Here is an 11296-nt window from a genome sequence, read left to right as displayed (position 1 = left end):
ACGCATCGCATGAATCCACGGCGGGATTAAACAAGACCCGATCAGTGCCTGCGCCTAGCTAGCCCACGCGAGGACCGAGCAAAATAACACGCGAATTTCCACGTCGCTTTTCTCCGAGCTGTCGTACGCGCCTCGAAAGCTACCGTGGCAACTGTATCCGTTTCGTCCTATAGCTTGTCCTCTGCGAACGATCGGACGGAGTGCGGTGCTGGACGCACGCACCAAAGCACACCAGCACAAAAAATAATGTGAACTGAAGCCATTTTTTTCTGAAAATTATTTTCTGTTGTTGTGTTGTTGCTTGTCCTGTGGCTCCTGGTGTAAGCTTGGTTGGTGTTATTTCGTGAAGTGTTTCTGTACGGGTGTACACGTGGGCACGCCTGCATGCAGCTGCAAGCGCCACATGCATACGGAAGCATCTCGAAGGACTGAGGAATAGAAAACGGGGTGCGTTTGTTCCGTATCCCTCTAAACAGGAGGGGATTGTTTGTAAATTTTATTAGTGCCTAGTGTCAGAATCTATGCAACATCAGCTGTTCTATTGGCGCTGTGCTCAGGTAGCTACTTGTTCCTACTTTCCAAGTTCCGACAGATCGGTGGGGACATCCTCTGCAGCTTAGTACTTAGATGCAATATATACGGTATAATACTACTAGTAGAATTGTGACGTAGCACGTGGTCAGTGCACTTGGTTTGGCTATCACGTGATAAGTCCAGCTCCGCCGAGCGGAAGACTGTCCAAGTCCCCATCGAGCCCACGCGGGTGTGGATCCAAGTCGACAGCGTTCCTTTTCGGCAAACAGTTTGAGCCCACATCAACCTACGAATAGGTGTTTCTTGACCACGCATTGATTACCAGTTGTGTGCATCTTCGGATGTTGAGACCGAGAGGCTGTTAGTGTTAACTTTGTTGCATAGGTCTAGTTCATGTTTCATTTGTATTGCATAGTTTCATTGTCGTACGATTTCAGTGGCCAGCTAGGTTGAAGGAAAATTGCATGTGTTGCTGCATGATACAGACGGATCAGGGACTGAAGAAGCAGGAAGATACAAGCGTACGCCGCGGCAGCCACATCCGAGTCAGTAGCCGAGCATGCAAGTGCTTTTGGAGTCGGCTTGGATTTTTTTTGTTGTTGACAACATTGGAGTCGGCATGATGCGTTCGGTAGGCCGTGTCGATCCTAGTCAGACCCGGAAAGAAAATGGTTGTGCCAATAACTTCATCTCAATGTTTCACACGACTTTCATGTTGTACATTTTTCATTTCAACCATCATAGATGAGTATATGTGCATATACATATATTCGTATTGTACTAAGGTGGTCATGTGATGATTTATGGTTTAGACAAATTTTAGAGTGGCTTCTTTCTGTTCTCCCGGATCATCGTCAACTTTTTTTTAGAAAAGGAGGATGACCCCCGGCCTCTGCATCTGGGAGATGCATGCAGCCATTTTATTGATTATTCTCGAGGACCTTACAAAGTAGTACAACAATATGCCTGAAACCGCCATCTTGGCAACATATGCCCCCACTCCTATCCATATGATGAAGGGGTGCAAACTGGGCCATATACCCAGACCTCTCACCTAAACCTAATATCTAAAGCCGGAATCTCCGACCGAGCCACATAACGGGTTCGGGGCACAATCCAGTCCGACGCACTCACATGTGTCATCGCCACCATCTTCCACTGGTCCAATTTCAGAGCAGATTGAGGTACCAACCTTGACAGGTTCCTCCGCCATCGATGGCACCATGACGCCAAACGACGACCACCACCTATGCCTTTCCATCTCCAAGCCGAAGGAGCGCTACCACAAGATGAAGACCGGCGGTAGAATAGATGAAACGTTGCACACATTGCCGCTGCCAAACACCTCACACACACCGCAAAGCGCCCACCGTGCTTCCGGGAACCCAAGGCCACGCCTTCAAAAAGGAGCGCGACGAGGGTACGACGCCGTCGCCCACAAGGGGAACTAGAGCTTTCGCCCAAAAGAAGAGCATAGTGAAAGATGGGAGAGGACCTCGACAAGGCCTCCAAGAAGGGAACCGACGCCCAGCAAAGGCGCCGCCATTGTCGTGGCCTTCGCCGACGGCCAAGGGTTTCCCCCGGACCTGCCCCATCCCGTCCACTCGGCCAAAGACCTGGCCAGAGGAGCGCACGCAGCCGGAGAAGGCGTTCGACTTCATCGAAGCAGGCATGCCGGGTGACGGGGCTGAAGGAAATATGCCCTAGAGGCAATAATAAAGTTATTATTTATTTCCTTATAATCATGATAAATGTTTATTATTCATGCTAGAATAGTATTAACCGGAAACATAATACATGTGTGAATACATAGACAAACAAAGTGTCACTAGTATGCCTCTACTTGACTAGCTCGTTAATCAAAGATGGTTATGTTTCCTAACCATGAACAATGAGTTGTCATTTGATTAACGGGATCACATCATTAAGAGAATGATCTGATTGACATGACCCATTCCATTAGCTTAGCACCCGATCGTTTAGTATGTTGCTATTGCTTTCTTCATGACTTATACATGTTCCTATAACTATGAGATTATGCAACTCCCGTTTACCGGAGGAACACTTTGGGTACTACCAAACGTCACAACGTAACTGGGTGATTATAAAGGAGTACTACATGTGTCTCCAAAGGTACATGTTGGGTTGGCGTATTTCGAGATTAGGTTTTGTCACTCCGATTGTCGGAGAGGTATCTCTGGGCCCTCTCGGTAATGCACATCACATAAGCCTTGCAAGCATTGCAACTAATGAGTTAGTTGCGAGATGATGTATTACAGAACGAGTAAAGAGACTTGCCGGTAACGAGATTGAACTAGGTATTGGATACCGACGATCGAATCTCGGGCAAGTAACATACCGATGACAAAGGGAACAACGTATGTTGTTATGCGGTCTGACCGATAAAGATCTTCGTAGAATATGTAGGAGCCAATATGGGCATCCAGGTCCCGCTATTGGTTATTGACCGGAGACGTGTCTCGGTCATGTCTACATTGTTCTCGAACCCGTAGGGTCCGCACGCTTAAGGTTACAATGACAGTTATATTATGAGTTTATGCATTTTGATGTACCGAATGTTGTTTGGAGTCCCGGATGTGATCACGGACATGACGAGGAGTCTCGAAATGGTCGAGACATAAATATTGATATATTGGAAGCCTATGTTTGGATATCGGAAGTGTTCCGGGTGAAATCGGGATTTTACCGGAGTACCGGGAAGGTTACCGGAACCCCCCGGGAGCTAAATGGGCCATGATGGGCCTTAGTGGAAAAGAGAAGAGGCAGCCCTACGTGGGCTGCGCGCCTCCCCCTTCCCCTAGTCCTATTAGGACTAGGAGAGGTGGCCGGCCCCCTCTCTCTCTTTTCCCCCTCCGCGAATCCTATTCCAACTAGGATTGGGGGGGGGGGGAATCCTACTCCCAGAGGGAGTAGGACTCTCCTGGCGCGCCACACCTTGGCCGGCCAGCCTCCCCCCTCTAGTCCTTTAGATACTGAGGCAGAGGCACCCTAGAACACACAAGTTGATCCACGTGATCTATTCCTTAGCCGTGTGCGGTGCCCCCAGCCACCATATTCCTCGATAATACTGTAGCGGAGTTTAGGCGAAGCCCTGCTGCTGTAGTACATCAAGATCATCACCACACCGTCGTGCTGACGGAACTCTTCCCCGACACTTTGCTGGATCGGAGTCCAGGGATCGTCATCGAGCTGAACGTGTGCTCGAACTCGGAGGTGCCGTAGTTTCGGTGCTTGATCGGTTGGATCGTGAAGACGTACGACTACTTCCTCTACGTTGTGTCAACGCTTTCGTAGTCGGTCTGCGTGGGTACGTAGATAGCACTCTCCCCTCTCGTTGCTATGCATCACCATGATCTTGTGTGTGCGTAGGAAATTTTTTGAAATTACTACGGAACCCAACAGGGGCACCCCGACCCACTGTAGTAGACGTCCACCGAGACCTCGCCGCCCGCGCGGCCGAAGTCGCGGACCACCAGCACCCACGGTCATTGCCCGCAGAGGCAACACCGTCCACACCACCCGAGGCCGCTACCCCGGCATCCACCCACCGCACACATCCCGTCGAAGCATGGAGAAAGACCCACACCGCCACCACCAGGGATCGCCACACCACGTCCCAAGCCGGTCAGGACGAGGCAGGGCCACGCCGACCAGATCCGGGCGGACCCAGCGAACTCCTACCCACCGGCCGCCAGATCGGAGGGGCGCCCCAATCCAGGGCCGAGTGTGACGACTGAATAATTAGACTACAGTAATTCCCTGCTAATGATTGTTGGGGAACGTAGTAATTTCAAAATTTTCCTACGCACACACAAGATCATGGTGATGCATAGCAACGAGAGGGGAGAGTGTAGTCTATGTACCCTCGTAGACCGACAGCGGAAGCGTTATGACAACGCGGTTGATGTAGTCGTACGTCTTCACGGCCCGACCGATCAAGCACCGAAACTACAGCACCTCCGAGTTCTAGCACACGTTCAGCTCGATGACGATCCCCGAACTCCGATCCAGCAAAGTGTCGGGGAAGAGTTCCGTCAGCACGACGGCGTGGTGACGATCTTGATGTTCTACTGTCGCAGGGCTTCGCCTAAGCACCACTACAATATTATCGAGGACAATGGTGGAGGGGGGCACCGCACACGGCTAAGAAAACGATCTTGAAGATCAACTTGTGTGTCTAGAGGTGCCCCCCTGCCCCCGTATATAAAGGAGCAAGGGGGCAGGCCGGCCGGCCCTTGGGGCGCGCCAAGGAGGAGGAGTCCTCCTCCTAGTAGGAGTAGGACTCCCCTCTTTCCTACTCCTACTAGGAGGGGGAAAGGAAGGGGGAGAGGGAGAAGGAAAGGGGGCGCCGCCTCCCCTCTCCTAGTCCAATTCGGACCAGAGGGGGAGGGGGCGTGCGGACCACCCTGGCCACCCCTCTCTCTCTCCACTAGGGCCCATAAAGCCCATTACTTCTCCCGGGGGGGTTTCGGTAACCCTCCGGCACTCCGGTTTTCTCCGAAATCACCCGGAACACTTCCGGTGTCCGAATATAGCCGTCCAATATATCAATCTTTATGTCTCGACCATTTGGAGACTCCTCGTCATGTCCGTGATCACATCCGGGACTCTGAACAAACTTCGGTACATCAAAATATATAAACTCATAATGAAACTGTCATCGTAACGTTAAGCGTGCGGACCCTACGGGTTCGAGAACAATGTAGACATGACCGAGACATGTCTCCGGTCAATAACCAATAGCGGAACCTGGATGCTCATATTGGCTCCCACATATTCTACGAAGATCTTTTATCAGTCAGACCGCATAACAACATACTTTGTTCTCTTTGTCAGTATGTTACTTGCCCGAGATTCGATCGTCGGTATCTCAATACCTAGTTCAATCTCGTTACCGGCAAGTCTCTTTACTCGTTTCGTAATACATCATCTCGCAACTAACTCATTAGTTGCAATTCTTGCAAGTCTTATGTGATGTCCATTACTGAGAGGGCCCAGAGATACCTCTCCGACAATCGGAGTGACAAATCCTAATCTCGAAATACGCCAACCCAACATGTACCTTTGGAGACACCTGTAGAGCTCCTTTATAATCACCCAGTTACGTTGTGACGTTTGGTAGCACACAAAGTGTTCCTTCGGCAAACGGGAGTTGCATAATCTCATAGTCATAGGAACATGTATAAGTCATGAAGAAAGCAATAGCAACATACTAAACGATCGGGTGCTAAGCTAATGGAATGGGTCATGTCAATCACATCATTCTCCTAATGATGTGATCCCGTTAATCAAATGACAACACATGTCTATGGTTAGGAAACATAACCATCTTTGATTAACGAGCTAGTCAACTAGAGGCACACTAGTGACGTTTAGTTTGTCTATGTATTCACACAAGTATTATGTTTCGGATAATACAATTCTAGCATGAATAATAAACATTTATCATGATATAAGGAAATAAATAATAACTTTATTATTGCCTCTAGGGCATATTTCCTTCAGTCTCCCACTTGCACTAGAGTCAATAATCTAGATTTACACAGTAATGATTCTAACACCCATGGAGCTTTGGTGTTGATCCTGTTTTGCTTGTGGAAGAGGCTTAGTCAACGGGTCTGCTACATTCAGATCCGTATGTATCTTGCAAATCTCTATGTCTCCCACCTGGACTAGATCCCGGATGGAATTGAAGCGTCTCTTGATGTGTTTGGTTCTCTTGTGAAATCTGGATTCCTTTGCCAAGGCAATTGCACCAGTATTGTCACAAAAGATTTTCATTGGACCCGATGCACTAGGTATGACACCTAGATCGGATATGAACTCCTTCATCCAGACTCCTTCGTTTGCTGCTTCCGAAGCAGCTATGTACTCCGCTTCACATGTAGATCCCGCCACAACGCTTTGTTTAGAACTGCACCAACTGACAGCTCCACCGTTTAATGTAAACACGTATCCGGTTTGCGATTTAGAATCGTCTGGATCAGTGTCAAAGCTTGCATCAACGTAACCATTTACGATGAGCTCTTTGTCACCTCCATATACGAGAAACATATCCTTAGTCCTTTTCAGGTATTTCAGGATGTTCTTGACCTCTGTCCAGTGATCCACTCCTGGATTACTTTGGTACCTCCCTGCTAGACTTATAGCAAGACATACATCAGGTCTGGTACACAACATTGCATACATGATAGAGCCTATGGCTGAAGCATAGGGAACATCTTTCATTTTCTCTCTATCTTCTGCAGTGGTCGGGCATTGAGTCTTACTCAATTTCACACCTTGTAACACAGGCAAGAATCCTTTCTTTGCTTGATCCATTTTGAACTTCTTCAAAATTTTGTCAAGGTATGTGCTTTGTGAAAGTCCAATTAAGCGTCTTGATCTATCTCTATAGATCTTAATGCCCAATATGTAAGCAGCTTCACCGAGGTCTTTCATTGAAAAACTCTTATTCAAATATCTCTTTATGCTATCCAGAAATTCTATATCATTTCCGATTAGTAATATGTCATCTACATATAATATCAGAAATGCTACAGAGCTCCCACTCGCCTTTTTGTAAATACAGGCTTATCCAAAAGTCTGTACAAAACCAAATGCTTTGATCACATTATCAAAGCGTTTATTCCAACTCCGAGAGGCTTGCACCAGTCCATAAATGGATCGCTGGAGCTTGCACACTTTGTTAGCTCCCTTTGGATCGACAAAACCTTCCGGCTGCATCATATACAACTCTTCTTCTAGAAATCCATTCAGGAATGCAGTTTTGACATCCATCTGCCCAATTTCATAATCATAAAATGCGGCAATTGCTAACATGATTCAGACAGACTTAAGCATCGCTACGAGTGAGAAGGTCTCATCGTAGTCAATCCCTTGAACTTGTCGAAAACCTTTTGCGACAAGTCGAGCTTTGTAGACAGTAACATTACCGTCAGCGTCAGTCTTCTTCTTGAAGATCCATTTATTCTCAATTGCTTGCCGATCTTTGGGCAAGTCAACCAAAGTCCATACTTTGTTCTCATACATGGATCCCATCTCAGATTTCATGTCTTCAAGCCATTTTGCGGAATCTGGGCTCACCATCGCTTCTTCATAGTTCGTAGGTTCATCATGATCTAGTAGCATGACTTCCAGAACAGGATTACCGTACCACTCTGGTGCGGATCTTACTCTGGTTGATCTACGAGGTTCAGTAGTAACTTGTTCTGAAGTTTCATGATCATCATCATTAGCTTCCTCACTAATTGGTGTAGGTGTCACAGAAATCGGTTTCTGTGATGTACTACTTTCCAATAAGGGAGCAGGTACAGTTACCTCATCAAGTTCTACTTTCCTCCCACTCATTTCTTTCGAGAGAAACTCCTTCTCTAGAAAGTTTCTGAATTTAGCAACAAAAGTCTTGCCTTCGGATCTGTGATAGAAGGTGTATCCAATAGTTTCTTTTGGATATCCTATGAAGACACATTTCTCTGATTTGGGTTCGAGCTTATCAGGTTGAAGCTTTTTCACATAAGCATCGCAGCCCCAAACTTTCAGAAATGACAACTTTGGTTTCTTGCCAAACCACAGTTCATAAGGCGTCGTCTCAACGGATTTTGATGGTGCCCTATTTAATGTGAATGCGGCCGTCTCTAAAGCATAACCCCAAAACGATAGCGGTAAATCAGTAAGAGACATCATAGATCGCACCATATCTAGTAAAGTACGATTACGACGTTCAGACACACCATTATGCTGTGGTGTTCCGGGTGGCATGAGTTGCGAAACTATTCCGCATTGTTTCAAATGTACACCAAACTCGTAACTCAAATATTCTCCTCCATGATCAGATCGTAGGAATTTTATTTTCTTGTTACGATGATTTTCAACTTCACTCTGAAATTCTTTGAACTTTTCAAATGTTTCAGACTTATGTTTCATTAAGTAGATATACCCATATCTGCTTAAGTCATCTGTGAAGGTGAGAAAATAACGATATCCGCCACGAGCCTCAACATTCATCGGACCACATACATCTGTATGTATGATTTCCAACAAATCTGTTGCTCTCTCCATAGTACCGGAGAACGGTGTTTTGGTCATATTGCCCATAAGGCACGGTTCGCAAGTACCAAGTGATTCATAATCAAGTGGTTCCAAAAGTCCATCAGTATGGAGTTACTTCATGCGCTTTACACCGATATGACCTAAACGGCAGTGCCACAAATAAGTTGCACTATCATTATCATCTCTGCATCTTTTGGCTTCAACATTATGAATATGTGTGTCACTACTATCGAGATTTAATAAGAATAGACCACTCTACAAGGGTGCATGACCATAAAAGATATTACTCATATAAATAGAACAACCATTATTCTCTGATTTAAATGAATAACCGTCTCGCATTAAACAAGATCCAGATATAATGTTCATGCTCAACGCTGACACCAAATAACAATTATTTAGGTCTAATACTAATCCCGAAGGTAGATGTAGAGGTAGCGTGCCGACCGCGATCACATCGACTTTGGAACCATTTCCCACGCGCATCGTCACCTCGTCCTTAGCCAATCTTCGCTTAATCCGTAGTCCCTGTTTCGAGTTGCAAATATTAGCAACAAAACCAGTATCAAATACCCAGGTGCTACTGCGAGCATTAGTAAGGTACACATCAATAACATGTATATCATATATACCTTTGTTCACCTTGCCATCCTTCTTATCCGCCAAATACTTGGGGCAGTTCCGCTTCCAGTGACCAGTCTGCTTGCAGTAGAAGCACTCAGTTTCAGGCTTAGGTCCAGATTTGGGTTTCTTCTCCTGCGCAACAACTTGCTTGCTGTTCCTTTTGAAGTTCCCCTCTTCTTCCCTTTGCCCTTTTTCTTGAAACTAGTGGTCTTGTTGACCATCAACACTTGATGCTCCTTCTTGATTTCTACCTCCGCAGCTTTCAGCATTGCGAAGAGCTCGGGAATTGTCTTAACCATCCCTTGCATATTATAGTTCATCACGAAGCTCTTGTAGCTAGGTGGAAGTGATTGGAGAATTCTGTCAATGACGCAATCATCTCGAAGATTAACTCCCAATTGAATCAAGTGATTATTATACATTTTGAGTATATGCTCACTGACAGAACTATTCTCCTCCATCTTGCAGCTATAGAACTTATTGGAGACTTCATATCTCTCAATTCCGGCATTTGCTTGAAATATTAACTTCAACTCCTGGAACATCTCATATGCTCTATGACGTTCAAAACGTCGTTGAAGTCCCGATTCTAAGTCGTAAAGCATGGCACACTGAACTATTGAGTAGTCATCAGCTTTGCTCTGCCAGACGTTCATAACATCTGGTGTTGCTCCAGCAGCAGGCCTGGCACCCAGCGGTGCTTCCAGGACGTAATTCTTCTGTGCAGCAATGAGGATAATCCTCACGTTACGGACCCAATCCGTGTAATTGCTACCATCATATTTCAACTTTGCTTTCTCAAGGAACGCATTAAAATTCAACGGAACAACAGCACGGGCCATCTATCTACAATCAAACATAAACAAGCAAGATACTATCAGGTACTAAGTTCATGATAAATTTAAGTTCAATTAATCATATTACTAAAGAACTCCCACTTAGATAGACATCCCTCTAATCCTCTAAGTGATCACGTGATCCAAATCAACTAAACCATGTCCGATCATCACGTGAGATGGAGTAGTTTCATTGGTGAACATCACTATGTTGATCATATCTACTATATGATTCACGCTCGACCTTTCGGTCTCCGTCTTCCGAGGTCTGTATATGCTTGGCTCGTCAAGTATAACCTGAGTATTCCACGTGTGCAACTGTTTTGCACCCGTTGTATTTGAACGTAGAGCCTATCACACCCGATCATCATGTGGTGTCTCAGCACGAAGAACTTTCGCAACGGTGCATACTCAGGGAGAACACTTCTTGATAATTAGTGAGAGATCATCTTAAAATGCTATCGTCAATCAAAGCAAGATAAGATTCATAAAAGATAAACATCACATGCAATCAATATAAGTGATATGATATGGCCATCGTCATCTTGTGCTTGCGATCTCCATCTTCGAAGCACCGTCATGATCACCATCGTTACCGGCACGACACCTTGATCTCCATCGTAGCATCATTGTCGTCTCGCCAATCTTATGCTTCTATGACTATTGATACCGCTTAGTGATAAAGTAAAGCATTGTAGGGCGATTGCATTGCATACAATAATGCGACAACCATATGGCTCCTGCCAGTTGCCGATAACTCGGTTACAAAATATGATCATCTCATACAATAAAATTTAGCATCATGTCTTGACCATATCACATCACAACATGCCCTGCAAAAACAAGTTAGACGTCCTCTACTTTGTTTGTTGTAAGTTTTACGTGGCTGCTACGGGCTTAAGCAAGAACCAATCTTACCTACGCATCAGAAACCACAACGATAGTTTGTCAAGTTGGTGTTGTTTTAACCTTCGCAAGGATCGGGCGTAGCCACACTCGGTTCAACTAAAGTTGGAGAAACTGACACCCGCCAGCCACCTGTGTGCAAAGCATGTCGGTAGAACCAGTCTCGCGTAAGCGTACGCATAATGTCGGTCCGGGCCGCTTCATCCAACAATACCGCCGAACCAAAGTATGACATGCTGGTAAGCAGTATGACTTATATCGCCCACAACTCACTTGTGTTCTACTCGTGCACAACATCAACGCATAAAACCAGGCTCGGATGC

Source organism: Triticum urartu, chromosome 1A (assembly GCF_056163025.1).
Source record: "Triticum urartu cultivar PI428250 chromosome 1A, HENAU_Tu73, whole genome shotgun sequence".
In the NCBI taxonomy this organism is placed as follows: domain Eukaryota; kingdom Viridiplantae; phylum Streptophyta; class Magnoliopsida; order Poales; family Poaceae; genus Triticum; species Triticum urartu.
Note: the sequence above shows the minus strand (reverse complement) of the source record.